Source organism: Marmota marmota, unplaced genomic scaffold, assembly GCF_001458135.2.
Source record: "Marmota marmota marmota unplaced genomic scaffold, marMar, whole genome shotgun sequence".
Lineage (NCBI taxonomy): Eukaryota > Metazoa > Chordata > Mammalia > Rodentia > Sciuridae > Marmota > Marmota marmota.
In genome coordinates this window covers 16,640,293-16,661,534 of record NW_026000174.1, presented here as the reverse complement: position 1 = coordinate 16,661,534, position 21,242 = coordinate 16,640,293, and the positions used below count along the sequence as shown (strand labels likewise).

Sequence of the window (21,242 nt, the reverse complement as noted above, 5' to 3'; positions counted from 1 at the left end):
TTCATTGCATTGCATATGGATTTCCAGTTTTCCTAGCACCGTTGGTTGAGGAGGCTATCTTTTCTCCAATGCATGTTTTTGACGCCTTTATCTAATATAAGATAATTGTAATTTTGTGGGTTAGTCTCTGTGTCCTCTATTCTGTACCATTGGTCTACCAGTCTGTTTTGGTGCCAATACCATGCTGTTTTTGTTACAGTTGATTGCTCTGTAGTATAGTTTAAGGTCTGGTAGAGTCAGGAAAACTTTGAGGGTTAACTCCTTCACCCCCAAGTCACCACAGATGACTAAGCAGTCATGCACTTTCCTCAGTAGCAGGCTATGCAGCCCAACACTTCCCCCTTCAGAACACAAGCACTCTTTTGCTCAGCAGCTGGGATCTTGTCTTTGCAAGAATTGCCTAGACAAAAGGGGCTGCATTAAATTTAAATGGAGTGATTTTTTATATGGCAGTGAACTAATACAGAAGGTAGCTGCTTCCTGTCATATATTATGTCCTGGCTTGCAAACATGGGCTTTGCCATATCAAGTTTAAGAGTATCAACCTTCCAGACTGGGTGAAAAATTGCATGTTTGTAACCATATGTAAATATGACTTCAGGGATGGGATAATAGTGTCATGTTACTGGATTTCCTTAAAAGTTGACTTCAATCATTTCTGTCTCTAGAGTGTCATTCATTTCAGAAAAACAAACATGAAAACAAATCTAAGTGGCAAGAGAATTTTTCAATCCTTTGAAAAATCTAAATATGCAGAGAAGTCAAAATAGTATATTGAATACCTACATACCCACTACCTAAATATATTACTAACATTTGGCAGTTTGTTTTCAATATACAAATGGACATGTACATATGACTGTGTGTATTCACTACATATACACAATACATACATGATGAGGCTTTACCTCTAAATATTCCAATATGAATCTACCGTATAAGTACACTTTTCTACATAACCATAGTACTCACTTCATATTTAAGTTTTTCTAGTTGTCCTAGGGACTTATTTAATATTTGCTTTACTTTTTTGAACTAAGAGTTATTCAAGTTTCACATATTCCACTTAATTATGTCACTTTCAGTTTTTTAATCCAAATTCATTTTCCTCACCTTTTCACTTCATTACCTTTTTTGAAACTGTGAAACTGTTTATATTACTTATCTTCCTTTTAATTATGAAACTTTTCAGCAGATAAAATATAGGACATACTAACATGTCATATGTTGACACATAAAAACCGTAGTGTGTAAGGACCGTCATCTACTCATTGCCCAACTTCAGCTTCAAAAATTAGAAACTGATGATTTTTTTTTTTCATTTACACTTTTGTTTATATCTTATCACCCTTTCCTTACTACTATTTTTATGCTTGTTAACATTTTTTTTAACAGAAACCCTTTTAAGTCAAGGAAACTCCACCATCCCAATCCTTCTGGGAAAAGGGCAAGACCATGTGCACCGTGAGAGAAAGTGGCTCTGGGGCTTCAGGGGAACAACTGCAGCTGAAACTTTGGGGACCACTCCAGGGCACTTTTCACCACCACTAGTATGCTGCTCCTAGGGCCACCATCAGCCCCATCACTACCAGTTTCACAGAGCGGTTGGTCCTTGGTTTGGTCAGACATCTTTGTTCAAGTCTCAGGTCCAGAAGTCCCCAAAACCACTGTGGCAGCACCATATCGTCCTCTGTTGGGCTGATACCAACTGAAAGTCTTTGAAGGTAGATACTTCCTTCTCTAGACCTGCTTCTGGGCAAGTTCAGAAGGGGGAAAGTGAACAAAGAGGTCCTCTGCTCTACTGATTAGAGTCCCATAGGACAGGTCCTGAGGGATCTGAGGTCCGTGAGGCCATGTCACAGTCACAGTCCAGAACTTCCTGCTCACGATACAACACAATCACAGCTGAAAAGTAAATGGACATCAGCAGATGGCAGACCAGGAAGAAATAACCACAGGACATGCCTGAAGTCAGACAGAACGTGCCCAAAGCAGGTGATGAGCCTGCAAAGGACAAAGACGGTCCCCACCACAGCACTCTGCATGAAGTCATGGAGCTCTGGGTTCACCTGGTCTAGGATGGGCATCAGGTAGTTTACAATGGGCCTGGTGTTGTCCATTATGGGATCCATGAAATCCCTGAGGTGATGGGTAGACAATTTTTCTACCAGGGATTTTGCCAGCCTACCACCAGCAGAAACATGATCACAATGTCATGGTAGCCCTGGTAGTTGTGCAGCTGAGGGTTGTACTCCAGTGAGGAGGAGGATGTCAATGAGTTCTTCCTGAAGCCTCTCTCTCTGTTCATCTGGCATGCCAGGAGGGGACTGCCATAAAGACTGCCTGATGTCCAACAGCACTTGTTGGTAGTTCTTACTTATCTGCCCTAGGTTCTTCCCTGATATAAGAGGTGTCATTCATATTGACATTGAGGAGCTTGGGCCACACTGATCTCATCAGTTTGGAGACCTCCTTTGCTAATAACCATGTGTCTGAGGGCAGCCACATCAGTGGGATCACCATTCAGAGCCTGATATATCTCTGGCACTTTTTCCTTTTGTCATTAAAATCTGCCTTCTGGGTGCCACAGATCCAGTGACTGGAGTTGATGCTGTACACCTGCCCAGCCAAGGGTCATGCCCTGGGGGCAGGGCCCCCAGCCTGAGCTTGGGCTGGTGGTGGAGCCTACAGAGACAGACTGGCTACAGGATGCTGCACCCACAGCGTTTGTTAGCATTAAATATTGTAATTTTTTTCTTAAAATAGACATTTGACATATATTGAAATGTGCAGATATTAGCTGTTCAGGTTAAGGAGGTTTAATAGGGTTTATAGCCAATTACTACCATCCCAATGAAAATGAAGAATATTTCTATCAAAGAAAATTTATTTGTCCCATTTTATACTCAGCTCCCTGCAAAGGCAACCATCCCCGTAAATAATTTTACTTGTTTTTAAAATTCATCTAAACAAAATCATAAGTAATTTTTGTATCTGATTTCTTTTCCTCAATATAACATCAGTAAGATTATCATCACAATTTTCTTATCCACTCAGCCATTAAGGCCACAGTGGGTTACTTCAGTTTTTGGCAATTATGGTAAAATCATAATCATTTTTTATGAAATCATTGAATGGATATGTTTTCATTTCTCTCATACAAATACCCAGGAGTTCAATTGCTATATGGAATACTTATACCTGTTTTACTATGATGTAGGTATTACTAACTTGTCAGTTTGATAACATATCTTTCTTGAGAGGAAAACTCAATTTCCTCATAGTAGAGAGGAGAATCTCAGAGTGTAAACTAGTAAAAATAATCCCAGGGAAAGGTAAGACGAGAACAATAGGTTAAGGATAAAAAGATAGGGTGCAAATGTGGCTCAGGCAGTAAGAAGCTTTTAAGTTGTTATCTTAGTCCACCTGTGCTGCCATAATAAAATACCTGAAAGTAGGATAAAATTATACATGACAGAATTTTTTTTTTTTTGTAATGGGGATTGAACCCAGGGGTGCCTTTCCACTGAGTTATATCCCTAGTCCTTTTTTATTTAATTTTGAGACAATATCTTACTAAGTTGCTGAAGCTGACCTTGAACTTGTGAACCTCTTGCCTCAGCCTCCTGAATTGCCAGGATTATGGGTGTGTGCCACTGCACCCAATTTTTAAGGACAGAAATTTATTTGTTATAGTTTGGAAGTCTGAGAAGTCCAAGATAAAAGGACCAGTAGGTTCAGTATCTGGCAAGGGCCTGGCCTCTGCTTCTAAGATCACACCTTGAATGCTGTGTCCTCAAAGGGTAGAGGGAGAAAAGGGCAAATAGGGCCTCGAGAGTGCCCTCCAGCCCTTTGACACTGGCTTAATCCATTCACAGAGGCAGAGTCTTCACGAACTCATAGCCTCCTTACAACCCTACCTCTTAATACTGTCACACTGGGAATCACGTTTCCATGTGAATTTGGGTAGGAACATAGACATTCAAATAACAGCAGCTATCATGGGGAAAGAGTCACAGACCCCTGAGGGGGCAGTTGTGACAACCAGTCCACCAGTCCTGCACCTCTGTGGTTTTCTCTAGGTCCAAAACTCAGTCTGAGAGACTAAAGCAAGAACTTCTACTAGGCTCAGCTTCACGACCTTCAGACCCCATGAGAGGGTGTCAGAGAAGAGGGTGAAGCTGTTTATGTATAATATGTCAAAATACATTTGACTTTCATGTATAACTAAAAAGAACAAATTTTAAAATGTAACCAAAAAAAGAGGGCAAAGAAGACAGCAGCACCGATGCAAAGAGGAAATCTATACTGCAGAAACAGAATTCTGAAAAACCCAGGAGTCTCATCTGGAGGCACCACTTATAGAAAGTAATGAGAAAAGGGTTTCCAAAGCTCATTCCCTTTTTAACCCCTGACTCATCACAGCTGGGGAGAAGACACTTGGTAAAAAAAAGGCTCAGGTGAGTAGACAGAATAGCAATGATACCAAGAACACAGATCTACAAGGTAAGTATGCGTGGAGGGGTTACAGATGGGTAATTAATTACTCATCACGAGCCATACTTGTTTTTCACTAGCATCTGGATTTTTCTATAGCAAGGACTTCATTCTCAATAAACTTTTTGTCTGTACCTATTTTTGATACACAAGAGATACTTGAGTGCCCACTTATCATTTATTGAATAAATAATTCATTGAACTAGTAATGCTGGAATTGCTTGCCTGCTCCTTTTGTCACTAGAATCTTGAAAGAAAGAAAAGAATGTTTGTAGCAGTAAACTTAAGTTTGATAGAGTTTAAAAGCCTTATCATATACTGGGGAAATGGAGGTTCACAGAAGAGGACTTTTCTTGATACATCAGAGAAGCATCTCTACCTTGTTCCCCCAAATATAGAATTTTTCCCCTGCTCTGTGATACCCTCCTTTCAAGATTTTCTGTGCCTTGTGTGAAACCTATCTTTCTGTTGTTTTTAGAAGTTTCTAAATTGATCTGAATCTGGGCTTTGCCACTTATTAGTGCCTAATTTTGAGCAAATCCGCAGTTCTTTGCCTATAGAAGGGTTATAAAAACAGCTACCTCAGAGGGATCACACAAGGATGTCAAATTGTTGATCCTTTGCCATCGCTGTAATTAGTTCTCTAAAAATACTGACTGTGAGGTTTCCCAAAGTTAGTAGGCTATAGTGGCCTGAGAGTGATGAGAGAGGCCTGTAGTAAAGATTTGAGAATCACCTTCAGTTTGCAGAGATGACAACTGAACCTGTGACTAAATAAGGGAGTTGTTCCCAACCTTGGCTGTGAATTGAGACTTTTACAAAAGCAACATCTGATGTCTACAAAAACAGTACAGCCCCAAATATTCTGAGTTAATTGGAATACAGTGTGCCAACTTTAGCATGCAATACAATCACCTGAAGGCTTGCTAAATCATGGGTAAATTGCTAAATCTGAACCCTGTCGTAAGAGTTTGTGGTTCAAAAGTTCTTTAGTGGAGCCTAATAATTATTTACATTTCTAACATATTTTAGATGATGCTGCCAGCACAGAGGCTGGAAAGATGATTCATAAACATGAATATTCTCCTGGCAGCATATGCATTCTTTTCCTAAGGTAGTTTCACCAAGGGAAAAACAATGATTGTATCAACTAGAGATTTCATCTTTTCTTTCTAAGCTCAAAGCCAAGAGTAAGGATAGATTGAGAAAAATTCTAAGACATGACAAACAGGTATCGATATCAAGTGTGGCCAACCAGTGGAACATTTGAGAACACGAAGTAACTAAACAGTTCTAGTTCCACTATCTTGTTTTGCCCTGACATGATTCTAGAAGGAGAGGATTGGGATTGGTAAAAGAGAGCCTGAAAAAGAGGAAGCCGTCAATGGTTTCTGTTCACATGGAAAGTGATATGACTTAGCATTTCCTTCTTTTAAAAATATAGAGGAAGAGCTTATTTTTCACATGGAGTGATATACATTTCACAACTTATAGAGTTATTTTCTTTACTGTCATTTAAGATTCTAACCCATTTCTGGTAGTTGCAACTTTTTTTTTCCTGGTGAATCCTGATTTTAAATGTTGGAGAGTGAATTAATATATCTCGCTACAAGTTACAGGTGGACACACTCAAGGTCTCTCAATTTAACTTTCAGCACCATCCCTCAGCTGTGACTTTTCCAGGTTTGATTGGATTCAGGAGGTTCAGTGGCTCCACCCAATTGGGACTTCAACTCTGACCAATCGCATTCTCCCGCCTTCTACTTAAGTCAGCCTCAGGCCCCCCATCCAGTCTTTAAGCTGGTGGCTGAGGGAGGATTGGATCTGAGGACTTTGGGTGGGGCCTGGAGCCGGGCAGTCGGGGTTTCTCAAAGTTTCTGGTTTCTGTGGGCTCTTGCCCGCACCCTCTCCACTTTTCTGTTTCTATTCATTCAAAGAACGAATTTCCTGCTGTTTAGCTGGAAAAAAGGCAAGAAAATAACCACCTAGGATTAGCTTTGTATTCTTTCCTCCCTCTCAATCACAGGATGTGCTTAAGAATTCAGAGACTTGGGCAACAGGCTCAACATTCTTTGGCTAACAAAGATGAAACTTGGTGCTAAACCAGGGCAGTGGGGGGAAACAAACTTTGGGCTGATGAAATCGTGGAAGGTATAACTTAAGTCAAGCGAAGCTCGTTCCTTCTGTCCCCACTCTTTCTTGGGGCTGCTAGAAAACCCAGACTTGAAACCTCAGTACTTAAAGGTGGCCTCACCACAGGGCTGGGATGGCGGGTTAACTCTCCTCTCATTAGGAAGGGTGTTTCTAATTCTTATCATTCCTTCTAATGGAAGGATCCAAAAGAACCTTGTGTAGCTGGCTTACCCTTTTAAAAACTATCCTGAATGCCTTTTGCAAGGGAGGATGGTGGGCTGCTATCTCTTTTGTTCTCAATTTCCCAAGTTAAACATCAGAGGCAGGCCCCAGGAAAGTTACTGGGGAATGGAAACATATTATCCCTAATGCCCTTGTATTCCTGTCCCTCCTTTGCATTTCAAACAGTTGTTTTTCTCTTTCAGAATATGCCTATATGACCCCTTTAGCCTATACTTTCTCAGCCCCTAACCTTTCCAGTCCTGAGACTCTTCTGACTCAGTTGCTTGTTTGGGGGGACCTTTACTGTCTCTGAAATCCTATACAACCATTATAACCTAGCTTTGAAACCAAGTAACGGTTTCCGTGTGGAACCCTAGACCCATAAGTTCCTTTTCATATTTATGTGCAACCTGCAGACATTGCCTTCAAGAATATACTTCATTACCCATCTTGTAACAAGGTTTTCTACTAACATTCCTCAGCCTACAGCTAAGAGGTCCTTGGTTAACCTCCTAACGTCTAAGCAACAAGATCCCTGAAGTGTCTATGGACTAGGGGATGGAATTGAGCCAATAGGCTGATGCCAACTTTAGAAATCCTCTGTGCTACTCCTACTAAGGAATGATGCAGGTAGTAGAAGCTATAAAATGTATTGAGACACTTGGTGAGTGAGCTCTAAGTACATTTCCCATACAATTTTCCTATCTAAGGATTTCAAATTTTTCTTACTTCCCTCTGCCTGATTAAGGGATGAGCTATGTTAATTCAGAAGATCACAGATGCTTCTCATCACTAATGAAGCTGCTCCACCTGTGCCTACTTTTGACAAGTTTATCTTGATCCAGTGTGGAGATGACTTTTTAGGTTAACTTGTGAGGAAACAATCTAAGATGCCCTTATCGGGTTTTTTAACGCAGGCTTTAACTTAGATGAGAAGGTTATACCTGATCAACCACTCACTGGTAGCACTGGGTCATGTGGTGACAAGCAGTAGCAACCATACCCTTTGTGGAAAGGTAGTCAAAACCTGGATCATAAGCTGAGGAAAGACAGCAGGGAAAACGAAGAAAGGCCTTCCAGGCTCAGTGAAACTTACACTGGAGTGCCACAGGTGTCTGTAGCTACAAGGATGCCCCTCGGGGATCTAGCTAAGAAACAGGAACAGCTGTCTCAAAGTACTTCAAGCAGCTGATGTGCGACACTAAATTCCAGTGGAAGTCTTCTAGCTTCTTTTATTGACATTACTTTGGTCTTATTTTAGGATAGTTTATCCCGGAGGAACTGAAGGCTGGTAACTCGCCAGATCTGCATTCCTTAATGATTCTTTCCAGCTAATTACTCAGATTGGGTGAAGGTCCCTTTCAAAGTTCTTTTATAGTGGCTCACCTTTCAGCTAAGGTGAGTTCTGCATGTTTGGAAGCAGACCTCTACTTGTGCTATTTGGGTTTGCAGAAGTTGCCCAGGTTGGGGCTCTCTCTCTCCTAAGAGCATGGCAAGTTAACTCTAGATCTCACTGTTCTCTTCTATCACTGAAGATCCTAAAACATACTAATTCCTGGAGACTTGAGAATCAAGAATCACTCCTCCTGAGTGGAAGCAGTCCCTTCTAGGAATAGGGGAAGTCTGGACTTGCTGCACATGCTTACTATACTGAAGGCTTATCCATGGTGATACATAACTCCCATAGTCCGGACTAACGACTACAGTGCGAGCTCTAATGAATTAATTTCTAGCCTGCTTTCCAATATGCTTGGTTTCGGGCTACACTGAACTAAAACAGGAATATTACCCTTTGTACTTGTTCTAAGCAGACTTACTACTGGCTGCCTTATCCCAAGCTCTTTATGGAGATGGTAAAATCCAATAGGTCTGTTAGTGGGGCGGGGTGGGGGAACAGTGGATGGCTTGTGAAAGCTGTCCACTAGTCTTCCAGATGCTGTGTGGTTTAGACTATTTTCTTAGTCAGAAAATCTTATGATCTTGTCTATAATGATGACCAACTGTTCATTTTAAATCGCTACCTGACTTGACAACTTTAAACATGTCACTAACAAAGGACCTCTTGTAAAATCACCCACCCTGTCATTGGCTGCCTAATGTTTCAGAATGCTTCCTCATCTTGGCCCAAAAAATTTTTAGGATTGAATTGGGTTCCTTTTTAAAACCCCTTTTTTTGAACCTGAAATCATGATTATTGCCCTCCAGTTCTGAATCCAGAAACAGTAGGGGAGCTCTATTCCTGCTGGCTTCTACTGCTTGACAAATGCTTCATGATTTTCCTGTTATTGTGAAGGGACACGTCTACTCCCCTGTAGAGAGCAGTATGGGAAGAAACGCTTCAATTCTTCATCTTACTGCCCTTAAAGGGATGCATATTGATTCCTCTGTATTAAAGGGTAAAACCCAATATTTTTCTACAAAGGGATCTTTAATTCTGGGGCCAAAGGATCATAACCTACAGAGGGGAAGCGGGTGATGTTTTTCCATGAAGCTAGCTAACATCTGCTTAGTCCAGTATCACCTCGGATTGAAAATAAGCAGATGGTGGCTTTAGGTCTCTACTACATACTCTTAAACCAGTCCAAGGCGCAACCTAAGATCTGTTGGCAAAAAAATTACTGCCATCTGTCAATTCTTAAGCCTCTGAAGTTCCTAAACTCTTTTCCACATGGGCCTCAAAGCCCTGGGGAAATGTGGCTTCCCACCAAGTCTAAGGCCTAGAAGGGTTTCTGATGCCAGACTTCTCCCAGATTATCCTTTCTCCTGAAAGGTTGGAGAGTAACTGGTCCCTTGGTTATACCTTAACTACAGCCCTTCAAAATTTGTCATGATCATAATGCTATACTTGATGATCACATTCTATGTCTAGCTTTGGGGGATGACCCCAGGATATCAGCCCAAATTATAGACCAGGGCTATCTTCCAATTTGGAATTACATGGTCACACATGTGTATCCTTAGGATGTGTACCAATCTCTAAATCCCTTCTTCCAGAAAGCCCAGCTATGAGCAAAGGCATTTAGGAGTCATCTAGATAGTGTTGCACTCATGTGTTTTACCATTCGGCTGCAGTTTTATCCATTCACTTGTCTAAAGATGTTGTGGGAACACTAACTCTTATTAAACCTGGGAGGCCATGAACTGCACCAAGCCAAATAAACCAAATCAACAGTTTAACCACAACTTAATCAGCGACTCTGCTATTACAGCAGAAAAGTCTGTAGCCAGTTAACTGACTTCAGCTGTAACCTAGCTTTATAACCAGTGTACTAAGTTATAGCAAACTAGGTTTTCTATTACTTTTAGTCTATAAATACTGATCATATTGTTAGCTGGAGACTTCAGAACCTAGTATCGTTGAGAGCTGCCTGATCCGCAAAACTCTGGGCTCTCTGCCTCAATAAGCTCTACATTTAACAGGCCTAAAGAATTTCTCAACACTACAGATATCTACTTTGGAGACCCTATGTCTTGTCAGGCTTGTGTTGAACTACTTGATGAGTAATGTCCCAATTGTAAGAAGTCCATGTCAAAAGCACCTTGGCAGGAAACTCAGACTATGGTACTTGAACTCAATGGGGGGGGTTAAGTCTAGTCACAGGCTCAAAGGGAGAAATGAAAACTTGAGAGGAAACACTACATGGGAATGATATTTCCAGAGCAGGTATGTGTCACTTCATTTAGACTGCTGGAATCAAACAGGATAGCTTATAAATGGCAAACTTATTTCTTCTGGAGGATGGGAAACCTAAGATCAAGGCAGATGATATTGTGAGAGCCCAATTTCTGGCTTAGATAGCATCTTTTTGTTCATAGGAGACTTCCTTAGAGAAAGATTCTCTGGGGCACCTTCTACAAGGTGACTACTACCAGTCATGAGGGCTCTGCCAATCACCTCAAATGTGTCACCACCTAGAACAAGCTGCTCAAACTACTGAACTTAATGGACGGATATCCTGACATACAGATGTTCTGACCATAGCATGTAGACGCCATAAACCTCATGCCTGTTACCTTTTCTCTAAGAAACTGAGTAACGTGTCTCTCCCTTCCCTTGCCACCAAACATGTGGTCTCTTTGAAGAAAGAAAAGGAAATCAAGTTGCTAAGACCACAAATTGGTAGGGAATTCTGGGTTATAGAACCTTGATTAAGAAATCTAGGAAAGGGACTTGAAAAACAGGACTCTGTGGACATGCAGTAAAAGGAGTTACATGCTGTTTCTTTATCAGTTTTTTCAGATAAACAATGGGATGCCTATATAAAGACCTATTACAAGGAAATGGCTCCCATAACTATGGAGGCTAAGACCTCAGAACTGCAGATATCGAGCTGAAGAGCCAGGACAGCTCATGTTGTAGTCCCTGTCCAAGTATGAAGGATGGGGAGCCAGGTACACTCTCTAATCCAAAAGCCAGAAGGTTTAAAACCAAAGAACAATCTCTTCTCTTCTCCCTCTGCAAACTTTCTTCTCCCTTTACCACATGAAAGAATCTCACCTTCTTGGGGGGGGGGGGGGGCCCTGTTTATTTTTACTTAGCATCATAAAGAGTGATATGATGGCATTTGCTGGTAATGGATGAACTGGAGAATATCATGTTATCTTGAAGTACTGACCTAAAGCTTCAGGACAATACTCTTTGGCAGCTTCAGTATATAACTCCCAGATGGAGCTCCACTCAACTCTTTAGACCCAGGTAGAGAGCAGAATACTAAAATGGTGCTCCTAGATAAATCTGGAGATGTCAGACACCACTAGTTGTCTTTACCCAATAGTTGTGAAATGGTATCCTATGTGCAACAGGATTTAACGTGTAAAAATGACTTTCTGAACACGAGGGGATAGGTTCTAGCAGGCATCTCGTACCTCAGGTACCAATGAGTCCCATGACAGGGTTAGGTGTCCCTGAGAGACTCAACAAATATACAAAGATAAGAAGCCAAGTTATGGTGAGTTGGATTTGTTTTTATACCATTTTTTTCATGTCCCACTTCCTGAAGCTGTAAAGCTTCGTTTAAGCACTGCTCTAGTACCCCAAGTCCTTGCTATCCTTAGCACATGTCTAGTGGAATCCATTTACATCCTGAATCTGAGCTCATCTGGAGAGCAGCGCAATCCCAGCTTCTACTTGACTTAGTTACTCTCCCATGGTAGAGATTTGATAAGAACAGAGTAGGGACGAAGAGCATGAGAAGACTAACATTAAACAGGGACGAGAGGTGGGAGGGAAAGGGAGAGAAGGGAAATTGCATGGAAATGGAAGGAGACCCTCAGGGTTATACAAAATTACGTACAAGAGGAAGTGAGGGGAAAGGGAAAAATAATACAAGGGGGAGAAATGAATGACAGTAGAGGGGGTAGAGAGAAGAGGGGAGGGGAGGGGATGGGAGGGGGGATAGTAGAGGATAGGAAAGGCAGCAGAATACAACAGACACTAGTATGGCAATATGTAAATCAATGGATGTGTAACTGATGTGATTCTGCAATCTGTATACGGGGTAAAAATGGGAGTTCATAACCCACTTGAATCAAAGTGTGAAATATGATATATCAAGAACTATGTAATGTTTTGAACAACCAACAATAAAAAATTTTAAATTCTACCATGTTCTCTGGCCAATGTCTTGTGTTCAGACATAGCTACTACATATTAGGCTCTTTTTCATATGTATAGGGAATACCTGGCACCTATGGCTCCTAGCTGAGTCTTCAACAGACTTCTCGGTACCTCAACCTTTATGAGCACAACGGCAATACCATGGACATCGATAGACTTAAATCCACATTTAGTAACTGGTAGTCATCTTAATCATTCTGGCCACACTGTTCTTTTGACTATTTAAAGATGGGAAATGGGAGGGCTATTTCAAACAGCTGAACACTGCCAGGATATTAACATAGCATCTACTTGGTTTAGTGCATCTTTCCTGGGAGATAAGTGTTACCATGTACCATGGTGGTTTACTTCCATACAGCCATCCATGTGCATCTACTTCACATCAACTTGTCACAGGTCATCAATTTTTCCACTTCAGGCCACTGACCAGCCAAGCCACTTTCCACTGCCTGTTAGTATATATACTAACAAATGAGTTTTCATCACACAACTAACAACCACATTCTCTACCTGAATCAATACCCAAACGTCTTTCAAGCTTATCCTTAAACAGGGTTGTTCTGCAGTTAATATCACTTCGTGCTTGCTTGTACCCCAAGTAGATCCATCTTCCAACCAAACTTGGGCACTAGTGTATATTCCCATGCTCTAGAGTATGAGCCTCAATGACATCAACTTGTTACATTTCGATGCTCAGTTGTCTAGTGGGCACTTGTTGGCCATCTTAATCTCCTGATGTGTTCTGCTCTGTACTACTCATACTACCTTGTTGCAAAGTGTTTTCCCTGGGGCAAAACTCTTTACCTCATCTGAAGGGAAAAGGTTTGTAGACACTCTTCTGAGTCTATAGAAGACAAAGCACTTGCTAAACAGATGCATACCACATGATGCTGTTTGCTCTAATCGACATCAGAGCAAACGGCTTAATTGGGGCTGCTAACTGGCCAAACTTGGTAGTTTCAACCTTAACTCAAGATCCATCTAGCTTTTCCAGGTTCCACATAGGAATTGTTCATGATGGGAACAACATCTCTGCATCCTCAAAGTCATTTTAAGTATCACCAACTTCATCCCCTTCAAAACTTTCCCTTTCCAGGACAGGTTGGTTAAACTTCAGCCTTCCTCTTGGCCTTCCCTCCCCACCCTACCACCCACATCCCACATGGGCAGTGGGAATGGGGTTCCCCTCAGTGGAATGAGCTGGGAAATAAAAGCTGAGAAAACCAGAGTGGCAGGAGAAAACAGAATAGTTTTTCTAAATGCGGGGGCATGATAAAGCTTACCAGACTAAGCTTCTGACAATGGAGCCCATTCCTGCTTTATATCAAAGATTGTATAGAACATCCCTTTCTAAAAGTTAAAGGTGGGCTGTTCAGTTCCTAATGGGTTATGCTCCTCTGTTACTATGAGGAACCTTCCTAGCAAAGCAGTGAGAAAAGTCGCATGCATTGGGCAATTTACTGCCATGGGAGACCACAGAAAGTTCCCAATGCCAGACCTATTCTTCCCTGGCTTCCATGCCAAGAGAAGGTCCCATGCATCTGGATGGCTTCCTGCACTACCCCTCAGCCATAGGTCAAGATTCTGAGTAGTCGTATATCTACTGATCATACATTCAGGGAAGCAGAAGGTGGACATGATGCATCTCGGCACCAAAGGATCAATCATGAACTGGCTATACACTATATCCCTCTATGAGCTTAAAATTCACTAACTACCTGGTTCTCTTCCCCCACTGGAAGCCATAATGAATCTTTAGATTTCTGGATGTCAATGCTATCTGAGGCTCAGAATAAACACTCCTCAAATGTTCAGGTAATTATATGCCAGAAAACAAATGGCCATAGGTATCCTTGGGAAAGACTGGATGAATCATTAACAGGCTTTCATCACTAGGCTTTGCCAGGTACTTCCTCAAAATACATTCATGTGTCCCAAGTGTGAACACCCGGACCTAGGATTGTGAATATTTAATGGAAAAACCACTTGGCAATTTCATTAACCTATTTATACATTGTTTGTATCGCTTGTATTCTACAAATGGCTATTATACTAACACAATCATTTCCTTCAATACCGTATCCCAATACAAAAAAGTGATGTCTAAGCTTACATGGAACTGCTACTAGGGGTTCTCTACTACCAGGGATGAGGTTCTTATCAAATGGTCAGAAGGTGTTAGAACTTAATGTGTGCTCTCCAAGCTCTCAGTTACTGTTGTGCAGGATGTTAAGTCCCTTGTGCATTATGATCACTAAGGAACATCCTGTAGAAAGAAGCAAAAGTAGGCAAAGTCAAGCAGTGATGGCCTTGGCCAAATGTACCAGGAGCTCCGGTTTTTGAATAGCTACTGCCCCGACTTGGCTCACATTAATCATGTTTTTCTAATCCCATGTTGATCAGCCATTACCCATGGACTTCTCTAGAATGTGACCTTAACTTGAGATGATCACTGAAGAAGCTAATAACTGAAGCCTGTCCTAAGTTAGGGCAAAAGTCCATCAAAGTCCAAATTGACACAATAGTATCACTACACCTGGTAAAGAAACAGTGAAAAATCGCTAATTTTGAACTTCACTTTCTGGGTTTCTAGAGTCTAGCCAATTCCAAGTTTTAAATGTAAATTTATAAAATTGACAAGTGAATGGAAGACTTTATAGGTTATTTACCACAGAACTTTAAACTTCAAACACATGAACCTTTAAAGACAACTACTAGGTGCCTGTAGAGAAGTAACTTAACTACTGGTGCATATAGAAAGGAAAATAATCTGAAATATTGTCTTTGTCCAGACAAAGTTCTGGTACAACTAGGCCACGTTGGGCCCCACATTTTTTTTCTTACTAAATTTATAAGTCTATGCTTGTACTTTCAGTTAACATGCATCCCACTTGCTTTGGGTATCCACACTCTGCCTTTTGTGCACTCACTTGTCTTTAGGCTAAACTTTTCTCTAGTGCAGTGCCTTCTGACACATCCTGAAATTTCTCTTCAAGGTAACCTCAACTCAGCCCAGGCTGGCTCTTCATGTTTATCTTCTATTTGGATTGACTTCTTGGACCCCTGTCCAGTTTCAACTTAAAAGCCTCACTTCCAGAATCCTAACTCTAACTCATTGATTAAGCAATCCATACCTGGTTGGAAAGGATTCCATAAGATCCTATAAGTCAAAAGTAAACGTTCAAGCCAGTGGGTTGGCTCCTGGTCTTAGTATGGGGCTGTTCAAAGTCCTTCAAAAAAAAAAAACCTAATATGAACTGCAGCAAACTCGCATGCTTGTCCTATTGCAGATAAGACCTAATTCCAGTTATCCAAAAGGCTGAGGCAGGATTGCTGGTTTGAGGCCATACTGGGCAACTTGATGAGACTCTCAATTCTTCAAAGGGAGAAGGGGACTAGGTAGCATCTCAGTGACAGTGCCCCTGGGTTCAATTCCCCAATACCACAAAAAGAATCTCCTTGGCCTGTGGTTAGCCCCTTATTTCATTCTCCATAAAATAGTTCCTCCTTCCCTACCCTTCCTCTCAATCTTCTCAGATCAAAGAAATGGCTATGTGACAGGTTGTCCCACTACTATCAATATGGACCATGGGTTAGGTGAGAGGAATGGGGATAAGATGAGCTTTTTCAAAATCCAAAAAAACCTCCCCATCACCTCAAGGCTCTTCTTAGCCAGTCTGACAGACATCATCTTGTGTCCATTGATAGCATTAACCATACCTGAAGCTTCTGGAAAAATAAACTCAGTACCTGTCTTAATCTTCCCTGGACCTACTGCTAGCTTTCCTTAAAGATTCTTTAACATTTTTACTCATGATTACTTAATTTACCTGAAGACTCGGCTGATACTTGTGACTTACCTATTATCTAGGCACCCTGAACCTGTTGACTTGATTTCTTTAATGGAAATGTTGGCAAGCAAACATCTGCCTCGTGAGCTAACGTGACAATATGTAAATCCTCAGGTTGAGTCCTTATATTAACATGCCAGAGAATCGGCCATCCGCATCTTCTGGGTCGAAAATTTCTCAGCCAGATATTAGAAATACAAAATGTTTCCCTCCTGAAATGCAGTCAAATTTAAATCTGTTACAAGGATGTCAACTAGTCTAAAATGGACTAATATTGAGTTGAGCTAGGAAAGCTATTATCCAATTGCAGAATCCAGGTGTATTTGAAGCTATTCGATATTTAATACTGACTGATGTATATTCAAGTGGCAGTGTCATCTTTAGGAAAGAATCCTTCAGGAACTGGAGATGTGGTCACAGGGAAAGCTATGGAAGCATCCTGTCAAATGAATCTCCATAGTTATCCCTCCTTCACACATCAACACACTCGCTTATAGCCACCCTTCAAGATAAGCATCTACCTTGAGGACTGCCCTCCTGGAGTCCTATCTCCTAAGAGAAAATTGTCCCTGAAGAAATATGTAAACTTCTGAAGACATAGAAATGTCTCTTATAGTATGCATCTTGGACCTCTGGGTATTTCACACTGCATGTTCATCATGGAACAATCCCATTACTCTGATCTTATATAGCTTCATTCAAGTCTTCTGTAGATACTATCATGAAGTAGGCTTTCAGAACGGACTGTCCTTTTTCCATTGAGATAATCTTGAAGAGGAACATGAATTATGTTTAAGTATCTGATAACATTCTCCAAAACAACACTAATAGTGTGGACTCTTAAATCAATGGGGTTTGTTTTAAAGATCTCTCCCACAGCTAACAACTTCACCTGCTGCATGTATACCTGTGGAAAAAATGAAGCCACATACTGTCCTCTAGTCCTTAATCACAATTCTTGACTCCTGCTCTTCATATTATACTTCCCTATAATCATTTAATCAACCATGATTATCAGTAAAGATTGTCAGTAAAATTATATGTGAAAGTGTTTAAAATGACAGCCTTAACTGAAAAATAGCTTGGGCCTCAAAAGCAATTTGTCAGTTCTTGAACTATGGTAATCCTAGGTACAAGGAAATTCCAATGTGATTCTGAAGTAAAAATTTTCACAAATTTAAGTATATTATAGCAGCATTCCCTATAGGAATCTAGATCTTTGAGGCTATCATTCCATGAGCCTTCTCTTTATAAGATGAGGTATATTACCCACTAATCCTAGATTTTTCCAGGCTTAAATCTGTAGCAGGTAACTGACTAATCTTAACCAAGGTGAGGGAATGGGTTCCCCCCACACACACAGAGGGATGGGGATGGGGTAACTGAGATACCATGAAATAAAGACAGAATACATAGATGATGCCCCATCCCCCAGCTCTGAAACAAAAGGTAGCCCATGCTTGCCTTATTTATACCAGAACACATCAAAGAAATTCTATGGAAAGTTCTTCACCAGGATACAGGTGGGGGCAGGTAAGCTGCTGGGTTCCTAGCAGATATCCAGTGCTGCATGAGACCATTAGCAGAGCTGAGGGGGAGTTCACTTGTATTTGGGTGATCTTACCCAGTGGGACTGCCGCGGGAAGTTCCAGTACTAGACCTACCCCCTCACTGGCTCCAATGCTGAAAAAAGTTCCTCTTTCATTTTACGGATGGCTTCCTGCAGACCTTAGGGTCTTTAACTATAAAGAGTTGGACCCTGAGCATTAATAGTCAAATGACAGGGCTTTGGAAACACTGAGGTAAATTACAAAACTCTAACAAATCTTTATCTGAACCCTAAGTCTCCATGTTAAGTGTTTCCCCCTTCTCACTGGCTCTACTTCCAGTGAAGTATCAAGCACTTGATAGACACTAGTATTGCTCTATGTATATACATGACTGTATGAGCAATGTGATTCTGCAACCTGTACACAGAAAAATGAGAAATTATGCACTTGAATCAAATGGGGTGTATGTCAAGATCACTGTCATGTGTAATAAAGAACTGAAAAAAATAAAAATTAGAGCCAATTTTTTGCCTCTACTTGGTACTTTCTTAGTAAAACTTGGACCTTTATACTTGTATGCTTAAAGCCAATTAAAGGGAAAACTTTTTTGATTTTTAAGTTCACTTAGTGTCCTTGCTTTCCATCGAGTCAAACTTAGTTCAAAGCATTTTATAGGAAAACTAAGTACCTCAGACACACAATAAAAACATGCATTATAAACTTGAAGATACAACAAAGACTAAACATTGCCTTAGTAAATGATTTTAGATTCTCTATTCAGAGGTGCTTATCACATCACAAAAATTATCCAGACTCTCCAAGGAAACAAAGAATCTGGCAAAAATTTGAACTGGGCTAAACAAATGTGCTAATCCAGCTATTAAATTGTCATTTTTCCCCAGTAGAAAAGTTGCCTAACAAATTGTGACTAGAGCATTCCACAAGACTATCATACTCTGACAACTAGTATGTCCATACTATGCTATACTGATAGCAGCTGGATGTTCAGAAGTCCAAGACCACTTGCAGACTTGCAAGTCTCTAGAAGGACTTGCAGTACTACCATCATACTCATGGTTATGGCTGATACAATATAAGAACTGGATATTAACAATCCCTTAATCTTTGCCATTAAGATTTTCAAATAACAATGTTACTTTGATATGAAAAGCTCTTATGCTTCAGTGTTCAAAGACATATCAGTTTCCATTTGTATTACAACTAGGTCCTTAATAAGCTTTCTACTTGGGCATGTTACTTATTGCAATCAATTTGCTAGGATCATTGTTATGGTTAGATATGTGGCATTCCCCCAAAAGCTCATGTGTGAGACATGCACAGATTTAGAGGTGAAATGATGTGTTTGAGAGCCCTAATCCAATCATGTGCAACCGATTAGATTAACTGACCCTAGGATGTGGGTCATTGTGGGCCTGCTTTTGGGATATTTTATATTGTGAGCTGAGCTTAGTCTGTTTCCTGGTGTGATGTCTTAAGCCACTTCCACATTTCCTCCACCATGATCAGTCTTGCCTCAAACTCCAAAGGGTGGAGCCACCCATCTATGGCTTGAGACTTTTGAAATTGTGAGCCCCGAATAAACCTTTTTTCCTCTAATTGTTCTTGACAAGTCTTTTTGGTCATGGGGTGAAAAAGATGACTAAAATACATGTAAACAACTGTTAATATTTTTCTGAATAACTTTCAACCTTTATAGTACTAACAGTTTTTCCAAAATGTAAAAACCTAATTCATTGGTTTCCTATGTTGCTTATTACAGCCCCATGTTTCCTACTTGAGAAACGTGACTGATCACTGACTGTTCCAATGGAAACTGACTCATATGTAAGGTACTTTTTAGAATTGAATAAAGTACTAAATAGTCAAGTCTTTTGGACAACTACTTGAACTTGTATTTTATCAGCACTTATCTAAAGTTTCTTAGGATTGTAAAGTAACTATAGTTTTCATTCTCTATTTGCATTGCATTGAATACTTGAGCAAAATTTCTACCAGAACAATGTAAAACTATGAATGTTAATACAATAAACATAATTGTGAAGCATGTTTTTAAATTTAGACAAAACAAATAGAATTAAGAACAAATTGTGATCTCAATAGGCACAGAAAAGGCTTTAATAAAGTTTTTTACTAAAAACTGCAGAAACTAATGGAGAAAGGAATTTTTACTTTTTTCCACAAACACAACATGTGACAAACTCAAATCCAACATCCCCTTAAAGGGGGAAAAGCAAAGCCTTTCCTCTAATCTGGGAATAAGCCAAGAATGTTCACTCTCACCATTCCTAGTCAATATAGTACTTGACAGCTTGGCCAGAATAACTGGGCAAGAGAAGGAAATAAAAGGGATACAAATATGAAAGTCAAACTCACTGTCTGCAGATATGATGTGTACTTTATCAGCTCTAAAAGCTTATATTTTTCTAAGGAATTTGTCAAAGTAGCAGAACATAAAATCATTGGTATATAGCAGAGAGATTGGTTTTTTAATACTCACTGAAATTTCTTAAATCTCATCAGAGCATAATGAAAGTCAACAGCAAGAAACTGCAGAAATAATATAAAAATTGAATATACCTCTAGATGAGCTGTAGATCACGGAAGTCAGAATCGATGATGGGGTGTTTCCATTTTCAGACTCTACAGGACATAATAGAAGCAGTTAAAAGGGAAACTCGTAGCTAAACCTTCGTTAGGTTGAGATCTGGTTTTCTATGGATGCATCTAAAAGGATTTAGTAAAACAAATGAGGCCAAGATCAGTGGTACATGCCTGTAATCCCAGCAGCTCAAAAGGCTGAGGCAGGAGGATCATGAGCTCAAAGCCAGCCTGAGCAATGGTGAGGCTTTAAGCAACTTGGTGAGACCCTATCTCTAAATATAATACAAAACAGGACTTGGATGTGGTTCCGTGGCTGAGTGCCTCAGTTCAATACCTAGTACCCCAAAAGTGTGAACCATACATGACTTAGTAGGAAAGATCAGAAATAAGAGACTGAAAGAACCAGAGGATCAATAAATTATTGTTTCTCTTAGCTCAGATTGAAGAAAGCCTTTAGCTAAATATTAGAAGTAGAAATAAAAAGGATATTACAATAGATACCACTGAGGGTCATTAAGGAAATCCAGAGGATCAATATTAAAATTTTTCAAAACATCCCCTAAACAAAACTCTAGAAACTGACAAACTTCTAGAAACATGGTCTACCAAGATTGAACCAAGATATAAAAAGCCTAAGTTAAATTTCTCCCAAGAGAGCTAAAGTGGGGAGAGTTAAACATGAAAAGGGAAGAAAGAGGGAGGACAGAGGTGGCAGCGCCCTGGCAGAGGAGCAGAAGGGGGATGGAGATA

At 40.4% G+C, this 21,242-nt stretch overlaps 1 pseudogene; it reads right to left on the bottom strand.

Annotated features, from left to right (window-relative positions):
- Positions 1–1,488: 1,488 nt before the first annotated feature.
- On the bottom strand, positions 1,489–6,246 carry LOC107156987 (annotated as a pseudogene).
- Positions 6,247–21,242: the final 14,996 nt, after the last annotated feature.